Here is a 26,455-nt window from a genome sequence, read left to right as displayed (position 1 = left end):
TGACACTGCTCCAGAAAACAAAGCAAGATCAAGCCAAAAGAAAAAAAACACGATATAGACATGATCCTAGCACTGGCCGGTCGGTTGGCGATCATGATCCATCCAAGGCTAGGACAAAAGTATGGCACATGCACGTAAAGGAGGTAGAGAACCACATGTAAAACCGGGGTGTGAAGCACCTCAGCAGGACGCGGACGAATCCCATCTACACCCACCATGGAGGCGAGAACGGACGCGAGATCCTCGACCAAAACTCATGAAAAGAAAGATCGGAGAAAACCAGACACAAGACGTGATTCCAGCCTCCCCTACCTGGTCTCGGCTATCTATATCCTTGATCCAAAGCAAAGATCCGGACGGAAAAAGCACGGCGTCGGGTTGGGAGCACTTGAGCAAGGTAGAAAACACCGATGGCCGGTAGAGGACGCGGACGAAGCACCTGGTCGAGCCTCACATAGATCATCGGCAAAACGATCTACTGGCTGGCTGGCTACACGCACATCATGCAGGCAGGCAAGACCGCAAGATCCACGATCAAGAGTTGCGAACCCACTAGAAAGATTTGGAGAAATCGTGTGGCGTCAAAGGAGTACACGCTGACACGATCGGCAAAGCAGACCAGAAACCAGATCCTCAGCGAAACGTCCAAATCGATCCCGCCCAAAAACTAAAACCAAAACCAAACAACAAGGAGAAGGAACCAAACCAAACAACAAGGAGAAGGAGCACGCGCCGCCGAAGATTCTTTCATGATTAGAAAACAAAGCTTTGTGTGGAGCAATTAAACAACATGCGAAACAAATGTCCTTTGCGGTCCGAGAGAAAGACATTGCCACATATTTATAGCCTCAACCGCACCATCACGAGATTATTGAGCATGGCATTTTACCACTTTAAACGACAACCGGAGAATCGCATGAGATCATGCCTCATAAGAGGTAACGATTGAATCAACTGATAAGAGGACAAAAGGCATAGATAGGAAAATTAACAGGGAGAAGAGGCAAGCCGAGGTACGATTGAGGGAAGGACACTGGGCAACTGAGGGTAGCGTTGTCACCAAGTACACTATCATAACCTTGTTGCTTTGCTTGTCCGTAACACTTATACTGAGGCTTGCAAGACAGTTCTCTGGTGTTTCATCCTTGTGTTTATCTGAACCAGCTTGCTCATCGTCACAAATCTACTTCCCATTATTCTTTCTCGAAGCAGGCGGCTTCCTTGCCAGGGTGAGCTTAACATTGGTCAGTAGCTGGTTTATAGACACGGCAAACTCAATCAACTATATGAAGAAGTTTGTCAACAAGATGAGATGGACACAAAATTAAATTTGGCAATATCATTCTGATCTGCTAGAGAGCTCCAGTGCCAGGATCATATAAATGTTCACAGTAAAAGGCGTGCTCAATTACTACTGGAAGATTTCAATTTGGAAGGTCATCCTTGTTAGGTGTAATCTTGATTTCATATCTTCATGTGTTCTTGCTTTTGTATTGCATGTAGTTCATTAGGTGAGTCGTGGGTAGGAGTCTTGGAGCAGCAAGCGTGCAAGGCGAGATGCCAGATCGTGTGAAGCGATGTAGATGGTGAGATGCCTGGTGTCGTGTGAATCGGCACGCCGCCGCGTGAAACGACAAGCTGAAGCCAAGGCCCTGAGGAGTAGACGGGTGAGTTTGTTAGTATTGTATGATAGGTCTTTAGGACCCTGGAGAGAATCCAGGAAGAAAATTAGCCGCATGGGTTAGTTGGTTAGTGGTGCATTGGTGCGTGGGCTAGTGCCACAAAATCGGGGCGGGTTTGCCCCGGCTGTATGCATGCGTATGTGTTCTATTTAAAAGCTGTACGCCATGTTTGCTTTGAGAAAGAGGATACAGAAAAGAGAAATGGCTATGTGATACAGCGGCCACCAGATATCTGAGTTCTTGTTTTCTTCCTTGACCTTTGAGAGGAAGCTAGAGGAAGAAGAAGAGGAGCCGGCGATCAGCTCCAGCAGTTTTCTGTAAACCTCAGATTTTCCCTCTATCATCGCAACAGGCACACTAACTATATTTGAATGACTAGCAAATATATTGTTGAATCATTAGTTAAATGCATGAGCCGCAAATGTACCAATAAATAACAATGGTGTCCCAATCCATAGTTTCATATACTACACCGCACATCAAAATTATAAAAATAATAATATTATGACCGTTTAATTTTCTAATATGGAGAAGTGCAATGTTGCGAAACTATAGCATTTTCAGGAATAAGTTTATCTACAATTTGGGAACCAAAATAGCAAGGTAAGCACATATATCAGTAGTACCAGCAGAATGTGGAGAGTTCGACATAATTACCTTGTAAAGTTTAGAATCAAGTACATGTGTCAATTAGAAGTTAAGATCTGGTCGCTCTCGCCTCAACCTCGGCAAGCTCAGGATTTACGCCCTCCCTGCGCATCCATCCTATTCTGGAGATATCAGAGCCAGAGCACATGGACAACATGGAAGTGATGATGACCGCGGCTGTGCTGGCGGAGGCATGGATGCCTGGCTTCAGGCCTCACATCGGGTGCGCGTTCGACTCTGAGAAATTCTCCAACTTGATGTTGCAAATAGAGGTCCTCGCCGGAGGAGGATCTGTCCCCGACTTAGTGAGCAACAACGACGAGAAAGCTGATAAAGGACATACAATTGACTCTTCCTCAACAATGGCAGGCAGGCCAGTTTTAATCCTAAAGAGCATTCTTATGAATTTGCTTATTCTCACTGGAAGAAGTCCTTTCTTCATAAAGCTTTTCACTAATGGCATGAAGGAATCTGATGAGACGCATCCAAGAATTAGGATTGTTGATTTAGAGGAAAATGCTCTTATGGAGCTTCTAAGATTCATGTATAGTGGAAAGTTGACCACAATTGAGGCCAGGGCCGGTCCTGGGGAGGGGCAGGGGGGGCGGCCGCCCCGGGCCCCCAATGTGCAGGGGCCCCCACCCAGGTATGTGTATGACAGGCTACAGCGTATGTCAGAAAAATATTTGAAAAGGGCCGGGGAACTGCCTCGCTGGGCTTTCACGCAAGCAGCCAGGCCGATAGCCCGATCCCACCCGACAATCGATTTCACATTAAAAAATGCGATCGTGATCCCCTGTTCCATGATTTTCCATCACGCAGCGACGCCCCGTCCCAGCCAGGGCCGGTCCTGGGGAGGGGCAGGGGGGGCGGCCGCCCCGGGCCCCCGATGTGCAGGGGCCCCCACCCAGGTATGTGTATGACAGGCTACAGCGTATGTCAGAAAAATATTTGAAAAGGGCCGGGGAACTGCCTCGCTGGGCTTTCACGCAAGCAGCCAGGCCGATAGCCCGATCCCACCCGACAATCGATTTCACATTAAAAAATGCGATCGTGATCCCCTGTTCCATGATTTTCCATCACGCAGCGACGCCCCGTCCCAGCCCTAGGCCGCCGACGCCATGCAGCCGCATGCCCGCCTCATGGCTCCTTAATTCATTCCTAATCCTGTTTGCCGGCGCCGCTGATTACAATTCCCTGGGGGGGGGGGGGCATCATCATCCACTTTGCTCAACAGAACCGCTCTCGGACTCTAGCCTGTAGGCCCTGTATAGGGGCACAAGCACTGACGCTCGTCTGAATTCAGGGACATCAGGTATATATCAAAATCATAGTATTGTCGGCCCTTGATGCATAGCCAGCACCATCCAACAATTGATGCAACCATTTTTTTTAAGCAGCGTGTTTAACATGTCGTCCAAAAACATGAAGTGTGCATCAGGTAGCGACAAAAAAGAGTTGTGGATAAGTTGGTACAATCACAATGCGGAGATATTCACAAATTTCTCAAGAGTAATACTCCCCTGCTTCGATAAGATTATGAATTGGCAATGATTGTTATACAGGAAGAGGAAGATCAACCAACTAATGGAATTTTGGAATCGGACCAACAACAAAAACAAGAAATTTTCAACTTGAAGAGTGTTGCAAAATTTTTGCAAAAACTTTCTTGATTGTTCATCTGATGTTGAGGTATATGATCTTATTTTTTAATTGATGATTATGAGATTTACTTTTCCAGTTGGTGTAATATCTGCTATGGAGATTATCAAGCATGTCAGAAATGTTGATTGTTACCCTAATATCTTCATTTGCTTATCGCATCTTATTTATTGTCCATGTGACTCTTGCATCGACCGAAAGAAGCTTTTCGAAGTTGAAATCACTGAAGAATTATTTGAGGTCAACAATGACTCAAGAGAGGTTAAATGGTTTTGGCTAATTATGCATCGAGAAGAATTATTGAATGACATTGACATCGATCCCATCAGAAGTGACTTTGCATCGAGGAATGCTGGAAGAAATTTTCAAGGTAATATATATAATTAATTGATGTACATACCGATTTTAGATGCACTCAAGAGTTATTAATAATATTTCATATATACGCATACTCATGTTATTGTTATGATGTCCACATTAAGGGCCCCGGGCTTTAGTTTCGCCCCGGGCCCCCAAAATATCAGGACCGGCCCTGATTGAGCCCACTCTTCTGCTCGACATCTTGATGGCTGTTGATAAATTTGAGGTTCTTGCTTGCATGAGGCACAGTTAGTTGCTCACAAGCCTGCCTATGACCACATAATTTGCATTTCTATACCTAGACCATCCATGATCCTCTTTAATGGTTGCTGAAGTTTAGAGTGTAGTACGTGTAGCCAAGGAATTCCTTGCTGACAAATACAAGGATATTCGTAAGTTCGAAGCTGAAGTGATGAACATCGCTCTTGTTGGGATCGAGGCCATTTTTTCGAGTATTAACCTGATATTACTATCTGAAGATGAGGCATATTACTTCTTTCTCAAGTGGGCCAGTCTCCGATACCCAGAATTTGAGTAAAGACCGAAGATCTCGAGTTGTCATTTACTTCCACTGGTATGCTTCAGTCATATGACAAGTTTGTCACTTCAGAATGTCCTAGCATGCACTGATGATGATATAGACCATGAGCAAGTAGCTCAACGTATTGCTGAGGTACTTCTATACAAAGCTTATCCAACACAGATGGAAGGTACTCCTGCAGTAGAAGTAGCAACCCATCACAATTTTCTGAGCAAACTTATGATTTGAGGACCATGAAAGTTGTTGTGTTCAGTCGACCCTGCCCACATGTTACAGTTTATATGGCATTAGAACCAAGAGGTCTTGAGTTCAAGATCTGGCTGACACAATTTTAAAATAAAAATTGCAGCTCACTTTCGGTCCACATTTAGGACCGAGGGAGCCACACGTGAGGGGGAGTGTTAGACGTATAAATGCATAACTCGTATTTCCCCATCAACTTGAGCTTTTGCGTGCAGTTCTACATTGCTTGGCACCTCTTTGTTCCTGAAAACCAAAAAACTTTTGGCTACACTTTTTGATAATAGGAATGTTGGACACATTTTTTGGAGAAAAATGTTGGATGCATTGAAAGAACTAAATGCAATGCAAGTATGTATGCATGAGATGAAACACACACATAAAAAATATTAACATGGCTGATGTTTAATTACTCATTCTTTTATCCAGCCAATCTAACTATGATCAATTAGTTGATGCACGAGATGGATAATATACCGATAAATAACAATGGTGTCTTGATCCATATCCTCATATACTACACTGCACATCAAACTAATAAAAATAATAAGTTAATGTCTAAAATTTGAGAACAAAAATAGCAAGGTAAACATACGTACCTGCAGTACCCGCAGAATGTGCAGAGTTTGGCTTAATTCCCCTATAAAGTTTGGAATCAAGTAGATATTTCAATTAGGAGTTCAGATAAATGTAGCAATCATACTGCAAATCAAGAGTCTAATGGTTACACCGCAATGCAACAGTTTGTTAACACATTTTCAAACAAGGAACAGATCATGGGCGAAGCGGCCAACCATGGAGAAGAGACCGCAAGATCCTCGACCAAAACACACCGAAAGAACAGTCAAAAGCACACACAACACGTGATTCCAGCCAGCTCCCCGATCGATTATCATTCATCCCAGGTTACGATGCCCCAACAAAGATCCGGGAGCACACACACGCTTCAACAAGCTGGCTAGACCCACATCATCTTGGAAAGACCACAAAGGTCCATGATCAAATGTTCAGAACGCGCCAAAAAATTGGAGAAATTAAGTGGCTTCAAAGGAGTACATGCCGACATGATTGGCAAAGCAAACAGAAAAAGCAGAAACCAGATCCGATCCTCGGCAAAACGTCCAAATCCCTGCCAAAAAACCCAAACAACACGGCGAAGCAACCAAATCGAGAAATAACACGGAGAGCAAGCATGCGCCGCACGCACGCCACACGCTCATATGTATGTCTTACCGGGGCAGGCAAGGAAGGAGCCGGTCGGCTGGTCCCTCCGGCCTCCGGTGGTGAGAGAAGAAAGTGTGTGCGTGAGCGGGGGAGGAGGGAGGGTGCGTCTCGTCAGCTAGCTAGCCTTGCAGGTTCGGAACGAAGCGACGAGCGAGAGGAGAGGAGACGCGTATGGGGGGAGTGAGGATTGGAATGGAGGCGGGGCAGGGGTATAAATAGAGGTGGGCGCGGTCTAACGAGAGATAGAGAGAGAAGTGGAAAGATGTCCGTCCGTCCGTCCGTCCGAGGGCACAGGGCGCGGGTTTGGATTTTTGGGGCGAGTCCGTTGGGCTGGAGGGTGATTTCCTCCGGGAAGGGCTTGGGCTCGTGCTCGGCACCGACCTCATGGAGGAGTAACTCCTTTTCCATTTTGTTGTGACACTGCTGGTTTCTTTCCATTCTTGTTGGCGACCATCCTCCCTCTCCGTTCAAATGTGGCAAGCTGCCCGTCGCTCGAAAAGGTGTGCCACTTGGTGCACATTTATATTAGGAAGAGTATATATGGTATATTTGGAAAACAATTATGGCAATATGAAATTGACTGTTTTGTTCACGCGCTGTCATGTGAACATCTGGACCCTCTCTTCTTCCTTAGGTCGATTAGCTTCCCACCTACCACTACCACCGACCTTAGAGCCTCCACCTCCTTGCATGAAATCAATGGCGAAGCGTGAACCAAATCTATGGGGGCAAAAGTGCTAGGAAGACTAGAGAAGACGGAAGACCAGCGGGGTGTTTAGCATTAGGACAAGCTTAGCGTTGCAATATTTCACAGGGAAGTGGGGACCCTCCTTGGTCCTGCCGACGCTACACCAGTGTATGAAATGGCCCTTTGGCGTTGTTGTGCCAGGCACCCCTCGCGGCATGATCAGATGTCACCTCAAGAACTCCACCTGAGACCAAAGCTACCGATTTGCTGAACTCACTTTAGATTTACACTCATTTCTTACGGCCACAAGAACGGGCAGCATGGAAGACATCTCGTCACCGTTGTTTGTGGTATGATCCAGTGTAGTGAGCTGGTTATGGATGAACTCGCCGATGAAGATCAAAAGTCCTTGCTCACTGTTCCATTCCATTGAAGCTTCTGCTTGAATTCATGGAACAGACAGTGCTAGCGAACTAATCTTCCATGCTCAGCAAAAGATTTCCGCCGACCGATCTAGCCAGTTTGCTCTAAACTTCAATACACACATGAGCTTTCTGGCTGAAAATGTCAAAATGAGACCTATGATTTCTTGTGGGATTCACACATTCGTAGTCAGCTAGTTTAGTTGTGAGCCAAATTATTGTAGTGCCTTCTTTATAGCTAGAAATTGACTAGCCCATGACGCACTCAAACAAAGTGTATGCCCTTTTTCCTGTCCTGTTCCATATCATCATCTAAGGGCATGATTAAGGCTATCATGGAGACACCATCACTGTGAGACATTTCAAACGGCTGTAGATTACCATCTTTACCATGCAAGATGAAATGGAGTTTCTTGCGGCATTTCTTATCTTCAGGTCCTGTTCTTGTCAACCTAATAGCCTCTATTTCCTCCTCAGTTCGGATTTCCTTGGTTGTGACAAGTGAATCTTCTTCTTATAAGTCCAACGCATTCTCTTTGAAATTTGAACGGGTGACTGCTCTCTTTGGTCTCTTGTTGGCAATGTCCCCATGAGTAATGTTGGTGGTAACATTGCTCTCCTCAATGGTCTCATCATGCTCATCCCTCTTATGAAGTTTTGCTTGGTGCCTCTTTGTTCCTGAAAACCAAAAAAATGTTGGACACATTTTTTGACAAAAAATGCCGGACACATTTTTTGCAACAAGAAATGTTGGACACATTGAAAGAAGTGAATGTAATGCAAATATGTATGCATCAGATGAATCCCATACATAAAAATATTAACACGGTTGATGTTTAACTATTCATTCTTTGATCCACCCATTCTAATTATGCTCGCTTACTACACATAGTGGCCTTGTAAAATATATTGCTGAATGATTATTAAATGCATGAGATGGCAAACTTATCAATAAATAACAGTGATGTCACAATCAATAGCCTCATATACTACACCGCACAAAAAGCTAGGGCTCCTTTGCCTCCCGCCACCGCCGTTGGTACGCCTCGTGTCTGGTGGCCTTAGGGCCTTGGGAGCGGAGTGGATCCTGACCCTTGCCGGTTGGAGGGTTCCGTTTTTTGACATTTGTTTGTGTTTTGTTAGGGTTTGTGTCCCGCACGGGAAGGAGAAATGGCGGCGGCTCCTGAAGATGGAATAAGGTTCTCCCTCCTAGGTCCCATTCCGGCGGTACTTCTAACATCACCGGTGCGCATGTGGAGGTGTGTCTCCGGCAGATCTGTATTTGGTGGATTTGCTCGGATCTGGTCGTCATTTGGCTATGTTCTTGTGTCTTCAGGTTGGATTCTTCTGATCAACACTACTCTTCAACGGCGGTGGTTGCTGTTCTGTTGCGGTGGTCCTATGGGGCCGTAGCACGAAGACTTCCCGACTGTCTACTACAAAAAGTTTTGCTTGGCTCTGGCAAGAGATGGGCGATGACTGCGGCGCGCCTTCGGCTCGCTTCAGTGCTTGTAGTCGTCGGTAGGTGGTCTACGGATCTGGGTGTAATTTTTATTATTCTTTAGTGTTCATTGTACTACCATAATTGAAGATGAATAGGTCGAAAGTTTTTCCACAAAAAAAATACGACACCACACATCAAACTTATAAAAATAATAATATTATGACCGTGTAATTTGATAACATGGAAAATGCAATGTTGCATAAACTAAAGCATTTCCATGAATAAGTTATTAATATCTAAAATTTAGGAACAAAAATAGCAAGGTAAGCATACATACCTGCAGTACCAGCAGAATGTGGAGAGTTTGGCATAATTCCCGTGTACAGTTTAGAATCAAGTAGATATGTTAATTAGAAATAAAGGTAAATGTAGCAATCAAATTGCAGAATCAAGAGTTTAGCGGTTACACGGCAAAACAAAAATTGTTAACGCATTTTCATTCATGGACCTAGTTCCCATGGCGGAGCTAGGCGGGTGAACATAGAAAATGATGGGGAGGGGTGGGGTGGGGTGGGGGGGGCGCAAAAAACTTACCTCGTCGGTGCAACCTACAAATCTCTACCAAGGACAGATCGAAAATTCACCACCACAGAAACCAAGAGTCCTGCACAACAGAACTATAAATTAGACCATTAGAGAAACATCCTAATCAGAAGTTTATATGCAAAAATACATATCTATGCAAACACAACTAGATGCCACCATAAATCAAATAAAACACATCCACACCATATTCAAACTACTCAATACATCCAGAAATGTCATCATATCACTAGTAGAAAACCACCCATTAGTCCCGGTTCGTAAGGGCCTTTAGTCCCGGTTCATGAACCGGGACTAATGGGTCGTTACTAATACCTCCACCCATTAGTCCCGGTTCAATCCAGAACCGGGACCAATGTGCCTCCACGTGGCTCTGTGCGCCCACCCCAGTCATGGGGCCTTTGGTCCCGGTTGGTGGCACCAACCGGGACCAAAATGCATCCACGCGTCAGCATTCCAGTTGCTGGGGTTTTGTGTTTTTTTTGAAAGGAGGGGAGGTTGGGGGTTTTGGGGGGTTAATTTAATTAGGTGTTTCATATATTGTGTTAGCTAGCTAATTAATAGAGAGAAGTGTCCTCTCTTATGTCCATGCTTGGACGCTACGTACTATATATACATAAGTGAACGAGAGAACCATTCAGTACAAAAGTTCGTCATGCATACCGAGAGAAGTGATCGATCGACCTCTCCTTCTCCGAGAGGTTGGTCGAACAACAAGTTTTCGTATCATGTATCCGACGCTACTGGCTACATACATGTACAATATGTATAAGATCTCTTATAATTACAAACCCCTAGCTAGCATTTGAAATCAATTTCCACATGGTATTCTCCGGTTTTACTGATGACGTGGTCAAGAAAGAATCCCGCCAATTCTTCTTGAATTGCTTTCATGCGATCTGGTTCTAGGAGTTCATTCCGCATCTGCCACGTCTAATTTGAAGAAGGGGGTTAATTAATACATATATATGAATGAAACTCAACAGAAATGATGGTGTAATAAAATGAAATTGTGAATATTATTGCTTACGCACTTCATATTGTCTTTGAGAGTAGCCCCGCTTGTTTTCAAAGTCGCGGTGTGGATGAACTCGCACACGTAGTATCCACAGAAATCATTCCCTTCCTCCTGCCACAAGCACTTTACGAGAAATAGAGGTCAATCAAACTGATAATGAAGCATTATAAATGGCATTGATGAAAGTATAGCTATATAGAATCAACGGCGGAGATGTGCGCAACTAGCTAGCCAGTAGTACTTACTTTCGGGTATGTATATCGCAGCTCCTTCGGCAGTCCCGGAGCTTCTGCGGTGAACTGTTTCCAAACCCTGCAAGACAAAGAAAATAATTATTATTACTTGAGATATCAGGAAGTGAACAAAAAGTTACCCATATGGTGCGATAATTATGATCGATTGAACTTACTTGCTGAGCATTTCAATCATGTCCGCATAGGTTTTGGGATCTTTCCGTCTCGAGTCTAAGACGGTTACTAGTCCACGCTCAAGCTTAATCTCCAGAAGAATATAGTGGTACCTGCGCACGCATGCATAACTCATCAATTACATTACTATAACCTCGCTTGAGTAATAAGGGAAACCGAATATGCACACGACAGTAACACTCACGGGCCGTTGTAAGGAAAGAGTATGGTATCTTTGTTTTGATTTTTTATCAACGATCGTAGCAAGTTGTCCTCGGCCTCTTTGACATTCTTTTTAACCAGAAATAGATCTATGATATTTGTGTTAATGAACCCAATATCATAAATTTCTTGTTTTTTGCACTCGACGATCTTCAATCTGCATAATATATTGAGGATAATTAATTATAAATACATGCATGCAATGAAAGAGCCGAGCTATATATAGAGACTTAATGACAGAAATAGTACTTACAGGCAGTAGCAAAAGACCATTAATTTATCGAGGGCCTTTTGATTGAAGAACTCGAAGAACTCCTCAAATGGAACAGTCAACAGATCATTTGCAACGAGATCGTGCTCCTCTTTAATATGCAGATACAAAGCATTCTTACCATCAGACTCTCTGCAGGTTTCCATGTACCAATTATGGAATCTTCGCATCATTGTTGTCAGAGATTTTTCATCTTTGACGAGAGGCTTCCCGTACTCGTATCTGTGTCCGTCCACCTTCAAGAAATCAGGAAGTGCATCGTCAGGCAGGTAATCGTCAAGATTGCCATAACCGGCCACCGTCCCCTGAGCGTTAGACACATTGAGCGGGGGGCACGATTGTTGTGCTTGTTCACCGAGCTGGGCAATTTTTTTCCCTTTGCTCGTTATTTTGACCTTTTAGCACTGACAGTAGTTCCCGACCACTGGGCTTGGTGATATGTCTGTTCAGTAATGCGCTCATAGTTGGTTCTCGGCAGAGACTTTGGTGGTTTCCTCAGGGCATCGATAGTGCGCTTTGCTTTCACCGGATCTACCTTCTCCTCCGGAGGTGGATGTCTCTTTGCTTTCACCCCTTCAAAGAACTCCTTCACGTGGGCCTGCACAATCGTATCGTTTTCCTCCTCGGACCTCTCGTACGGTAACTTCTCTAGAGGCTTGAGAGATGATGGACCGTATTTGTATTGCCTCCCGCCTCCGGTTGTGCTGCTAGACGCCGAGAAGACAGAGCGGCTGCGGCGTCTGTCTTCTTTCGTGCTTGCTTACGAGGCGGAGGAGAAGGAGTACGACGCGCCGGAGCAGCCGAGGCGGCGGCGGGTCTCTTCCGCCCTTGCTGGCGAGGCGGAGAAGGAGGATGCTGCTGGCTGCTCGGGAGCGCCGGCGCAGGCGGAGAAGGAGGCGGAGTGCCACCATGCACCGGAGAAGGAGGCGGAGTGCCGCCACGCGTGCCCTGATCGTCACTCGCTGGAGGAGGAGGCGGTGGAGGAGGCGGAGTGCCCTGACTCGCCGGAGCAGGAGGAGGAGGCAGAGGCGTCCAGTTCAGAAGGTTGATGAGCTCCTTCTTCCATAGGCATGGAGTCTTCAGAGCAGAACCCAGCCTAGTCTCCCCTTCACCGGTAGGGTGGTCAAGCACGAGGTCCTCAAATCCCTCCGTTATTTCATCCACCATCACCTTAGCATATCCTTTTGGAATCGGCTGGCAGTGATAAGTTGTGCCGGGTCCACTAGGATAAACTTGGCCAACAGCCGCCTTGACCTTCAAATTCATCCATCGCGCCATCATGTGGCAATTTTGAGACTCCGTGATACCATCCACGGGATAGCTGGCAGGAGCCGTCAAGACATGCTCTGGCTGAAGCAGCTCGGTGGAAGCCACGCTGCTTCTTCGCTGAGATGGCGGGGTAGCTTCGGGGGAAGCTTCGGCATGTCGTTTGTTGCGATCTGCTGCTTCTCCTTCCTCTTCTCGATCCTCTAGCCCCATTACCCTTCCAAGCAGCGTCTGCATTTGGTTCTGCTCCAGTTTCTTCCTCCTCTCGTGGGTTTTGTAACCCCCTGCGTCCGGAAAACCAACCTTCCACGGAATGGAGCCTGGCGTGCCTCGTGTCCGTCCAGGGTGCTCGGGATTCCCAAGGGCCATTGTGAGCTCGTCCTTCTCCCTGTTTGGAAGGAACGTCCCTCGCTGCGCTGCATCGATATAGTGTCGAAGGTTCTTGACTGGTATTTGCAGTTGCTCGTCCGTCCACTGACACTTCCCTGTTACAGGGTCCAAGGTTCCGCCAGCCCCGAAAAACCAAGTCCGGCAACGGTCTGGCCAGCGCATTGTCTCTGGTTCGATCCCTTTTTCAAGCAGATCATGCTCAGCCTTGGACCACTTAGGCCGGGCTTTGAGGTAGCCATCTGACCCCGTGCGATGGTGAAGCTTCTTCTTCGCAGCATTTTTCTTGTTTGTCTCCGACATCTTCTTACTCTTTTCCGATGTCTTGTGGGCCACAAATGCGGGCCAGTGATCTTTGATCTTCTCATATTTGCCGATGAATTCTGGTGTCTTTTTTTCCTTGACAAACTGGTTCAGCTCTTTCCTCCACCTCCTCATTAGGCCTGCCATCTTCTTAAGAGCACAAGACTTGATTAATTGCTCTTTAACTGGCTCCTCCGGATCCTCCTCTGGCGGTAGGGTGAAAGTTGCCTTCAGCTCAGTCCAAAGATCTTCTTTCTGCATATCATTGACATAAGACACCTTAGCGTCTTCATCCTTAGCAGGCTTATACCATTGCTGGATGCTGATCGGGATCCTGTCCCTAACAAGAACCCCGCACTGAGCAGAAAATGCCTTCCTTGTCCGGATGGGTTCAATCGGTTCGCCGTCGGGCGCGATTTCTATGATCTCAAACTTTCCATCCGAGCTCAACTTTTTCTTCGGGCCTCGTCTCCTTACCAAAGTTGTGCTCGATCCGGAGGGCTAGAAATTATAAGGAAGAAAGACGACAGTAATTAATATGTGTACATATACCAAAACAATGGATGCATCAATTAACTAGTCAACACGGGCTTAACTAATATATATATATATACCTGGCTGGACTCGGTTCGGTGACCGGAGCAGTCAGCACGGTCTCCTTCGTCTTGTACCTCCATTGTGTCACCGGAGCCATCATGAACATAGTCCTCCTCTTGTACCGGCATTAATGGGTCGAAGCCACCATCATAAACATAGCCCTCTTCTTCATCTAGCTGATCAACGGTGTCGAGGAGAAATGACGCAACATCATCACTTGATCCATTTGCGATTATGTCCTCCAACATCGCTTCTGTTTCTTCGTCTCGGGAGTGCTCCATAGTTTCTGCAAATATTTACAACATGTCAATTATTATTCAAACATGGTACAGATGGATATATATATATATATATATATATATATATATATATATATATATATATATATATTAGTGGCAAACGTAGAACTAGCTAGCTAATCACAATAAGGAATCTTGTTAGTGGCCTCGACACAACGCTTCAAGGTTTGGGGTGGCCTCGACGATAACGCTCTTTTAACTTGATAAATTTGGGTGGCCTCGAGAGAGTTAATTTGTCGGGTAGGGGCGCGGCGGGAGGGGGTAGGAGACCAACATCGTTTTCTCTCTAGGGTTTGGGTGTCCTCGAGAGTTTTGGTCGAGCGAGAGGGCCAAGGGGGGTGCTACAGTTGTATAAGTTATCACGGTCGAGAGGGGGTATATATATATATCGACCGCCCCTCATGTCGAAGTTATCTAGAGGGGGTTATATCTTTTTCTCCTCTTCTTTTTCTTCTTCTCCCTCGAGAAAGAAAAATAATTAAGGAAAAGGAAGAAAAGAGAAAAAGGAAGAAGGAAGAAGAAGAAGAAAAAAAAAGAGGAGAAGAAGAAAGGAATAGAGGAGAAAGAAGAAAAAATAGAATTTCTTCTTTCTCCTCTATTCCTTTCTTCTTCTCCTCTTCTTTTTCTCCTTTTTTTCTCTTCTTATTTATTTCTCCTCTTCTTCCTCTCCTCTTTTTCTCCTTTCTTCCTCTTCTTATTTTCCTTTTTCCTCTCATTCTTTTAGTATTGCTTGTTTTAAAAAAAATGTTCAAATAGAAAATTTCGAAAAAAACAAAGGTTTTGCCTAATGCATTGTTCATATGAATATACAAACATTTGCATATTATACAATAATTAATATCACCAATAGATACAATAAATATAGAGCGACGAAGAGCCAATAGATACAAAAAATCTATGAACAGAAAAAAACATGAACAATAAATACACATATGAACAATAAATACATATATGAACAAAAACATGCTCTGAACAATTTTTGAACATTACATACACATAGCCACATACATACACATATACATTATATATATATATATATATATATATATATATATATGAACAAAAAAATTAAACTAATAAAAATGAAAAAAACAGAGCCACACATATATATAGCCACATACATACACATATATATACATTGGAAAAAAAATAAACTAATGAAAATGAAAAAAAACAAAGCCGGTGCGGCGCGGCGGCTCATAGCGGTGGCGGCACGCGGGGGCGGGCGACGGCGACGGGGCAGGGGCTCGGGGCGCGACGCGCGGGGCGGGCGACGGCGACGGGGCAGCCTGGCGGCGATGACGGCGGGCGCGGGCTCGGGAGGACGGCGTGGGATCGGGGAGGCCGGCGCGGGCTCGGGGAGGCCGGCGACGGCGACGGCGGGGGCGGCGGGCGGCGGCGGGGCAGCCTGGCGGCGTCGATGTGCTCAGCGTCGTCGGGGGCAACTGGTGGCGATGAACTCTGCAAAAGTGCGAAGTGATACTTATATACAAGGAGCATTGGTCCCGGTTGGTGGCACAAACCGGGACTAATGCACCCTTTAGTCCCGGTTGGTGCCACCAACCGGGGCCAAAGGCCTCTTTTTCGGCAGCCCAAAGGGCGGGAAGCTGCGACCTTTAGTCCCGGTTGGTGGCACCAACCGGGACCAATGCCCCCCTTTAGTCCTGGTTGGAGCCACCAACCGGGACCAAAGGCCCCTGTGCTGCCCGCATCGGGGCCAAAGTTTAGTCCCACCTCGCTAGTTCAGAGGGGCGCGCAGTGGTTTATAAGCCCCACTGCCGCACCCCTCTCGAACTCCTCTCTACTGTAGGCTTATGGGCCTACTTGCGACTGCTTTGCCTGATGGGCCTTCTGGGCCTACTGCGGGCCTGAATCCTGGCCCATAGTAGGGATTCAAGTCGTATTCAGGCCGTGAGGGCCCAGTGGGGGGCATTTTTTTTTTTGTTTTCTTTACTTATTGTTGCTATTTTTATTTTTTTCCAGTTTTTTTGTTTTGTTTTGTGCATTATTTATTTTCTTTTGTTTTTTGCTTTATTTTTAATTCTTTTTGCTTTTAGTTTTAGGAAAATTATAAACTTTCCTTTTTTTTGTTTTTTTGTTTTCTTTCTTGCTTTATTTATTTTATTTTGTTTCTACTTACAACAAAATACTTATTGTTGCTATTTTTAATTATTACGAGGGCCGAACCATAAGACATTAAAGCATTTCAAATGAACTCTGAAAAAGTTGAAAGTTGGCATGGTATCATAAATTGACCCACACATAGCATGTGCATGTACAAAAGGGACAATGGTATCATACTCGTCAGTTACAAAGTTGGCATGGTATCATCATTGCGGGAGAAAGTTTTCACTTTTTCTTCGCTTGTGTCATTTGCTTATTGCGCCGTAACCATGGATAATCTTCATCGTTTATCAGGATGCTGGGTCAGCCTTGACTTTAAAGGGAGGAATTTCATGAAACTTTTCATAATCTTCAGACATGTCTGTCTTGTCCTCCACTCCCACGATGTCCCTTTTTCCTGTAAGAACTATGTGGCGCTTTGGCTCATCATATGATGTATTCGCTTCCTTATCTTTTCTCTTTCTCGGTCTGGTAGACATGTCCTTCACATAGATAACCTGTGCCACATCATTGGCTAGGACGAACGGTTCGTCAGTGTACCCGAGATTTTTTAGATCCACTGTTGTCATTCCGTACTGTGGGTCTACCTGTACCCCGCCTCCTGACACATTGACTCATTTGCACTTAAACAAAGGGACCTTAAAATCATGTTCGTAGTCAAGTTCCCATATGTCCACTATGTAACCATAATATGTGTCATTTCCCCTCTCGGTTGTTGCATCAAAGCGGACACCGCTGTTTTGGTTGGTGCTCTTTTGATTTTGGTCAATCGTGTAAAATGTATTCCCATTTATCTCGTATCCTTTCCAAATCAATACAGTCAAAGATGGTCCCCTGGATAACAAGTACAGCTCATCACAAACAGTGTTGTCACCTCTGATACGTGCTTCCAACCAACTGCTGAAAGTCCTGATGTGTTCACATGTAGTCCAGTCGTCGCACTGCTCCGGGTGTTTGGAGCGCAGACTGTTCTTGTGTTCATCGACATACGGGGTCACCAAGGTAGAGTTTTATAGAACTGTGTAGTGTGCTTGAGACCAAGAATATCCGTCCCTGCATATTATTGAGTCCCTTCCAAGCGTGCCTTTTCCAGTCAGTCTCCCCTCATACCGCGATTTAGGGAGACCTATCTTCTTAAGGCCAGGAATGAAGTCAACACAAAACCCGATGACATCCTCTGTTTAATGGCCCATGGAGATGCTTCCTTCTGGCCTAGCACGGTTACGGACATATTTCTTTAGGACTTCCATGAACCTCTCAAAGGGGTACATATTGTGTAGAAATACGGGGTCCAGAATGACAATCTCGTCAACTAGATGAACTAGGACGTGCGTCATGATATTGAAGAAGGATGGTGGGAACACCAGCTCGAAACTGACAAGACATTGCACCACATCACTCCTTAGCCTTGGTATGATTTCTGGATCGATCACCTTTTGAGATATTGCATTGAGGAATGCACATAGCTTCACAATGGCTAATCGGACGTTTTCCGGTAGAAGCCCCCTCAATGCAACCGGAAGCAGTTGCGTCATAATCACGTGGCAGTCATGAGACTTTAGGTTCTAAAACTTTTTCTCTGCCATATTTATTATTCCTTTTATATTCGACGAGAAGCCAGTCGGGACCTTCATACTAAGCAGGCATTCAAAGAAGATTTCCTTCTCTTCTTTGGTAAGAGCATAGCTGGTAGGACCTTCATACTGCTTTGGAGGCATGCCGCCTTTTTCGTGCAAACGTTGCAGGTCCTCCCGTGCCTCAGCTGTATCTTTTGTCTTCCCATACACGCCCAAGAAGCCTAGCAGGTTCACGCAAAGGTTCTTCGTCACGTGCATCACGTCGATTGAAGAGCGGACCTCTAGGTCTTTCCAGTAGGGTAGGTCCCAAAATATAGATTTCTTCTTCCACATGGGTGCGTGTCCCCCAGCGTCACTCGGAACAGCTAGTCCGCCGGGACCCTTTCCAAAGATTACGTGTAAATCATTGACCATAGCAAGTACGTGATCACCGGTACGCATGGCGGGCTTCTTCCGGTGATCTGCCTCGCCTTTGAAATGCTTGACTTTCTTTCGACATTGATGGTTGGTCGGAAGAAATCGATGATGGCCCAGGTACACATTCTTCCTGCAGCTTGCCAGGTATATACTATCGATGTCAAGTAAACAGTGCGTGCATGCGTAGTATCCCTTGTTTGTCTGTCCTGAAAGGTTACTGAGAGCGGGCCAATCGTTGATGGTCACGAACAGCAACGCCTTTAGGTTAAATTCCTCCTGTTTGTGTTCATCCCACGTACGTACACCGTTTCCATTCCACAGCTCTAAAAGTTCTTCAACTAATGGCCTTAGGTACACATCAATGTCATTGCCGGGTTGCTTAGGGCCTTGGATGAGAACTTGCATCATAATGAACTTCCGCTTCATGCACATCCAAGGAGGAAGGTTATACATACATAGAGTGACGGGCCAGGTGCTGTGATTGCTGCTCTGCTCCCCGAAAGGATTAATGCCATCCGCGCTTAAAGCAAACCATACGTTCCTTGTCTCACTTGCAAACTCATCACAGTACTTTCTCTCAATTTTTCTGCACTGCGACCCGTCAGCGGGTGCTCTCAACTTCCCGTCTTTCTTACGGTCCTCACTGTGCCATCGCATCAACTTGGCATGCTCTCCGTTTCTGAACAGACGTTTCAACCGTGGTATTATAGGAGCATACCACATCACCTTCGCAGGAACCCTCTTCCTAGGGGGCTCGCCGTCAACATCACCAGGGCCATCTCGTCTGATCTTATACCGTAATGCACCGCGTACCGGGCATGCGTTCAGATCCTTGTACGCACCGCAGTAGAGGATGCAGTCATTAGGGCATGCATGTATCTTCTGCACCTCCAATCCTAGAGGGCATACGACCTTCTTTGCTGCGTATGTACTGTCGGGCAATTCGTTATCCTTTGGAAGCTTCTTCTTCAATATTTTAAGTAGCTTCTCAAATCCTTTGTCAGGCACAGCATTCTCTGCCTTCCACTGCAGCAATTCCAGTAGGTACCCAGCTTTGTGTTGCCATCTTCGCAATTGGGGTACAACTCTTTTTTGTGGCCCTCTAGCATGCGATCGAACTTCAGCTTCTCCTTTTGACTTTTGCATTGCGTCCTTGCATCGACAATGACCCGGCGGAGATCATCATCATCGGGCACATCGTCTGGTTCCTCTTGATCTTCAGCAGCTTCGCCCGTTGCAGCATCATCGTGCACATCGTCTGGTTCCTCTTGATCTTCAGGAGCATCACCGTATTCAGGGGGCACATAGTTGTTATCGTACTCTTCTTCTTTGCCATCTTCCATCATAACCCCTATTTCTCTGTGCCTCGTCCAAACATTATAGTGTGGCATGAAACCCTTGTAAAGCAGGTGGGTGTGGAGGATTTTCTGGTCAAAGTAAGACTTCGTATTCCCACATACAGGGCATGGACAACACATAAAACCATTCTGCTTGTTTGCCTCAGCCACTTCGAGAAAATCATGCACGCCCTTAATGTACTCGGAGGTGTGTCTTGAACCGTACATCCATTGTCGGTTCATCTGCGTGCATTATATAATTAAGTGACCAAATTAATAGAAGTTCATCATCACATTAAAACCAAAGTACATACATAGTTCTCATCTAACAACATAAAGCTCTGCAGAGCATCTAAATTAATTAAACCATACACTGAAACTATGTAAAACATTTCAATGCGAAAACAAATGCGATCATAATCGCAACCAATGTAACAACTGATCTAACGGCATAATGATACCAAGCCTCGGTATGAATGGCATATTTTCTAATCTTTCTAATCTTCAAGCGCATTGCATCCATCTTGATCTTGTGATCATCGACGACATCCGCAACATGCAACTCCAATATCATCTCCTCCTCCTCAAATTTTCTAATTTTTTCCTTCAAAAAATTGTTTTCTTCTTCAACTAAATTTAACCTCTCGACAGTAGGGTCGATTGGAATTTCCGGTTCAACAACCTCCTAGATAAATAAAATCTATGTCACGTTGGTCGGCATAATTGTCATAAACAATAAATGAACCAATAGTTATGAAAAGATAATATATACCACATCTGAATCATAGACAGGATGTGGGCCGACGGGAGTGGATACCAAAACCATCGCACTATATAAGATGCAATAATAAAAGTAAGAAAATTATACAAGTATCTATATAAACATACAAGTAAGAGTTTTTTTCCTTTCAGAAAGAAGATAAGAACAAGAGGCTCACCACGGTGGTGCCGGCGACGCGGGCGATCGACGGTGGTGAAGACGGGGACGGGACGTGACGGACCGCTAAACCTAGACAAATATTGAGAAAAATGGAGCTTGGAGGTGGAGCTTGGAGAGGAGAAAGCTTAAGTAGTGTGGCTCGGGCATTCCATCGAACACCTCGTGTGCATAGGAGGTGAGCTAGAGCAACACAAAGCTCTCTCCTCGCCGGCCACGAAAAACAGAGCAGTGAGAGTGCTCTGCTCGCGGGGTATATATAGGCAATTAATTGGTCCCGGTTCGTGGCATGAACTGGGACTAAAGGGAAGCCTTTGGTCCCGATTCATTCCCCCAACCGGGACCAATGGTGGTGGGCCAGGAGCAAGGCACATTGGTCCCAGTTCGTCCCGCCAACGGGACCAAAAGGTCCAGAAGAACCGGGACCAATGGCCCACGTGGCCCGGCCGGCCCCCGGGGCTCAAGAACCGGGTCCAATGCCCCAATTGGTCCCGGTTCTGAATTGAACCGGGACTAATGGGCCTGACCGGCCTGGACCATTGCCCCCTTTTCTATTAGTGTATACACATCGAGGGCAGAAGCTTCACCTGGATTCAAACCAAAGGTGTGACAAGACACAACCATGCATAAATCAAACAGAAAATCACAGTAAGCCGGATTCAAACCAAAACGAGTGACGAAATGCCAAGAAAAATCATATCGCACGACGTTTTCTTATGGCGGATGGTGTGTACGAAATGAAAATGCGAGGAGGGACACTCGAACTCATGCGGGTGGCCGGTATCAACACCTGCGGACCACCGGAATAAGCCAAGTACGCAAAGCGATCAACCCGCAAAAAAAAGAAGAAAAAAAGTACACAAAGCGATCAGATAGGATAATCAAATAGCATATGGACAAAAATGGGGACAGGCGCCAATGCAACATATGGGCACACAACTCTACAGAAGAAAGCAAGATCTGCATATCTCCAAGAAATACCCACAAACCATCCATGAGACCATGAACCAAATGAACTGTACACCATGGAATACTAGCAACAACTAGCTAGAACCTAGAACTTGCATAGTATTACGAGCCTAGAGAAAGGTCTTAATTATATTTTGGTATAGAGGTAGTAGTCCAACTCCCTGCCCAATTGTGTCCATCACACACTAGCTAGTGTAAGGTGTTAACCAAACCAAGAGCCTGGCTTCCAGTTAAACCAAATGAGCACAACCAAGCATATATAGTCATGGATATCCAGAATGAAGCAAATCATCTAGGGAACATATGAAGTAGTCATAAGTCTAGCTTCCATACACAACACAAACATAAAAAGTTGATTCGGACTACAAACCAACAACATAGCGAAGCAAACAAATTTAGGGAACAGATAAATCAAAGCGAAGTATATATTGGCTATGACAAGCAATTACACTGTGCAAGACTTTGAGTGCCTTCATATCAGGCTCTTGCTCACAGCTCACCATATGTCGCAATCGCGATCACAGTTCCATGTCTTGTACACGTTCTATGTCGCGCAGAATGTACCAGCAAATTGAGCTTTGTGGAGGCCATGAAACAACACCTGCTGTCATGGGAAGGCAGGGTGTAGACCTCCCGGTTCCCATATCGAAGACCATGCCTTTGACCTCTAAACCCGCTGATCTAGTACACCCAATTACCCTTCATTCCGAGGACAACTTGAGCATAAATTGACACCGCGTTGTTCCTCTCAACAAATATTTCATTCTGCTCTACCCAGCGGCAACCACTGCCTGATGGCAGACGCAAATTGACCCTGCAGCTCGCGTTCCTCCAGATTTGGTAGAGGTTGCCCTCGCAGAAGACAAGGTGCTTGGCGCTAGTGAAACTCGACAGTTTGCCGTGGAACGGTGTAAAACTGGTGGCGGGGTCGAATTCGAATGGAAGGTTGTTGGCAGACAACAAAGGCTCGACCATGGTCACCAGTGCTGGTCCATTCCGGCGGCTCTCCGGCAGGCGGAGCACGTCGACATCTCCACACCAGGTGAGGTAGTATACCGTACCTTTGCCATAGAAGAGGACGTCGGTGAGCTGATATCTTGCGTGAAGGCGGAGGGGATCGAGGATGGTCCACTCAGTCTCCACTCCTTGTCCCGTGCGACGACGTAACCAAGCCTATTGACCCCAAAGACGGCGGCGGCTGTGAAGTCATCCTTGGCGGGTCTGGGTGCGAAGACGACCTTGGTGACGAGCCTGTTCTCGCAGCCGAGCAGCGGCAGGGAGATATCGAGGGCGGTCATGGGGTTGAAGAGGCTCAACACACAGAAGCGGGCCACGGCCAGGGCCAGCAATCGGAGAGGTAGGCGACCCACCCGTCCTTGGACCCGAAGCAGGGCCCGGGGATGGCTCTGACGCCGAAGGAGCGGCGCGTGGGGAGCAAGACGGCTGCAGTGGTGCTGTTCTGGCCGATGAGAAGGAGCCGGGACGACGGCTTGAGCGCCCGGAGCCACGCCGTGCAGGCGCCCCGCGCGCTGGCGTAGCACTTGAGATCCTCGACCCCGTCGCCGACGCAACCGACGAGGTCTTCTTGGAGATTCTCCCAGCGCCGCATGGCGGTGGCGGCCGTGGGTGGATCCATTCTGGAAACGGTGGCCCTAGCTAGGGCTTGAGCAGGGAGGGGGGCGATCCTAATTAAGGCTGCTGGGGGAATTTCCTCTTCGGAACAAGCCGTCCTGGGTTAGCGATGTCCTCGCTCGTAGCGCGGTCCACCTCTCCGAATTGGTTGGGCTAAAAATATTGGAGTCGTCGATCCGAGCAGCCATTGACCACTTTCAACTCCCTATAAAAAACACCTCCACTTCAATGAGCAATGGTGAACTAAAGCAAAATCTGCATATTTCAATAAGCGACATGCCTAGCTTTCACACAACATCAAATAGAGAAATGAAACACAAGAGCATACAAGTTTATGAATCTACCATTTTTTAGCTTTGCACTTCCTCCCATCCTGTCCACTTGATCGCTCTGCGCAAATCTAGTGCTAACATCAGGACTCCCTCTCTAGATGCTAGTTGATCTCCTTCATGAACAGAGCCTTGACAAAAGGCCGACACCACACAACAAGTTCTTCGCAGGATCGACGAAGGATATTGCTGGGATGGCACAAAAGTCTACAGAGAGTTAAAGACAACATCTTTTCGCACCTTTTGAAGGTTCTAGAGGATCGGGGTGATCTCCACCTCCCATATTCGGCTTGGCAGGACCGCGGGAGGCTTTAGGTCCTAGATCGAGAAACGCTCAGCTAAAATTGAGACGTACGAGAGGGACCAGACCATGGTGGAAATGCTATAGACCGACCATGCATGGTAGAATTGAGACGTATGAGAGGGACCAGACCACTGGAATCTTCATAGTGAAATCCATGTATCTGGATATTCTTAATTTGGTTCTTTCCCAAGATCTTTACATATCTGGAAAGTCAAGGTGCCTTTAATAACCAAAGTTCTCATGTGGTTTGTCCATAAGGAAGTGATCCCGACTAAGGACAATTTGGCAAAACGCAATTGGGAAGGTTCAAGGAGATGTAGTTTATGCGACCGTGACGAATCTATCAAACACCTCTTTCTCGAGTGTCCGGTCGCAAAAGTTTTATGGCGGTCAATACATAAGCGTTTGATATTGCTCCTCTAAATAGCATTCACATGTTATTTGGAACGTGGCTAAATGGAGTAGAGGCAGAGACAGCGAAACATATCCATGTAGGAGTATGTGCTTTATTATGGGCTATATGGAATTGCAGGAATGATTTGGTTTTTAACAGGATGACAAATATCCACTTTTTGCAGGTTATCTTCAGGGCCACTACTTTAATCCGTATGTGGTCGCTACTCACTCCGACGGAGGCTAGAGAGCGTTTGGTTACTGGATCTACCCGTTAGGAGATGGTAGCTCGGGCTATCTTCAACCGGTTTGGATGGCGGTCATGTAATAGGATAGGCGTTTAGTTGCCTATTTCTGCCTATACTCCGCAAACCTAATCTTTGGAGAATTACCATTTCCGAGTATGAACCAATGCAATTAATTGCACTCATTAGTTTGTACTTGCCATGAATTTCACATGAGTTTCTAAAGTCGTCCTGGGGATGTGGCCATGTGGGTGCGTTGGCTGATGAATCAGATGTGAGTCGTGATGTCAATGGTGGTAGGCCATAATCGTAGCAGTAATATTTCCAGTATGATATTCAATTCAATTACACTTGATTGTGCCAATTATCTCAAGGCATTAACTTTGCTTCACATAATCACATTCCAGAAGGACCACATCTGGACTGAGGCGGACGACATACTGCTGATCGACGCGCACAAAATCCACGGAAACCATTGGTCGACGATCGCGAGGTGCTTCCCCGGCTGGTGGGAGAACGCCATCAAGAACCACTGGAACACGACAAAGCGGAGCCTCAAGTCGAAGCGCTGGCTAAAGAAGAAGACAAGCCAACAAGCCGCACTGGCTTTTTCCCGCCGGTTGTGGCTACCCTTCTCTTATCTTTAGCTCCGTGAGAGCCTTTTTGTGTTCAAGACTTTGTTGCACGCTTATTTTTTATTAATAAATGGCCACATGCATCGTTCAGATGCAGAGGCCGGGGACAGTCCTCCTTTTGTAAAAAAAACTGAGGGTAGCGCTGTCAGCAAGTACACTATCACAACCTTGTTGCTTTGCTTGTTCGTAACACTTATAATGTGGCTCTAAACTCTAGGCATGGCCCCTGGCTCGAACACAAGGCAATGCACTTTCAACGTAATTTGTGAAAGCGTAATGCAAACCGTAACATATTCATAATGAGATATTTTAAGATGCCCCTCTTCCCTTCTAAAAGGTAAGGCGAGAATTTGATCCTAGCCGTTGATTGATCAAGGGTATATTTGTCTATATAAATGTGGTAATTGTAGCAGTATTGGAAATAAATATTGTTAACATATTTAAGATTTACTCCTTATAATTCCATATATACTATGCAAGTTTTTCTTATCAAGGATATACCATCACACACTATCTCATATACTGAAATATGCTACATTTTCCAGACATGAAAGATTGGAACAACTATATTTGTGTATTGTTGTCACGAAAAGTCCAAACTAACGTATTTAAAAATGTTTGCAAATATAGTTTTGTAGTACGCTTAGCCAATTGACTTCCACCAAGTAGGAGAGAATATTGATCCTTATCGGCAGACGAAAGCTCCACACAATGCATGCCAATTTGTTAATCAGTTGACATTCCAGGCTACCAACTATAACACGGATGTCTGCTTCATTGGAAGACACAAGCGCATCCGATGTAACCTAGATGCCATCAAGCTTAGATTTAGTGACACATGAGAGGCGAGGATGAAGGGGAAGGCGGTACTGGTATAGACAGCTGTTACTGAAGCATTCCGCCTGGTGAGAAAAGGGAGTTGGAGCTTAGGCAGAGAGGACCCATGCAGCCGACTATCCACCCAGAACATGGTGGCCACACCATTCTGAACATAGCACTTAGTCAAGGCACAATTAGGTGGGATGCAAGTCAACACAATTTTCTCAGGGAATGATGATGTCGAAGGGGTGTCATTGAAATCTCTCAAGTCATGGAACCAAAACAATTATTTCGGTGGTACCCTACTCAGTTGGGGAAACTTATGAATGAAATTGAGGAGACATTTATTTTGCCGCCAAAGATCCCTCCTGTTTAGACAATGAAGCTTTGTCCTGAGCAATTAAATAGTGTGCATCGAAATAAGTCTCCTTCCCGATCTAAAAGGAAGTACGT

The 26,455-nt window shown here is 45.8% G+C and overlaps 1 pseudogene; it reads right to left on the bottom strand.

Annotated features, from left to right (window-relative positions):
• LOC123115124 (DNA (cytosine-5)-methyltransferase 1A-like) overlaps positions 1-26,455 on the bottom strand; it is a 54,813-nt pseudogene that overhangs the window by 5,885 nt on the left and 22,473 nt on the right.

Source organism: Triticum aestivum, chromosome 5B, assembly GCF_018294505.1.
Source record: "Triticum aestivum cultivar Chinese Spring chromosome 5B, IWGSC CS RefSeq v2.1, whole genome shotgun sequence".
In the NCBI taxonomy this organism is placed as follows: domain Eukaryota; kingdom Viridiplantae; phylum Streptophyta; class Magnoliopsida; order Poales; family Poaceae; genus Triticum; species Triticum aestivum.
This window is presented reverse-complemented; position numbering and strand designations above follow the sequence as displayed.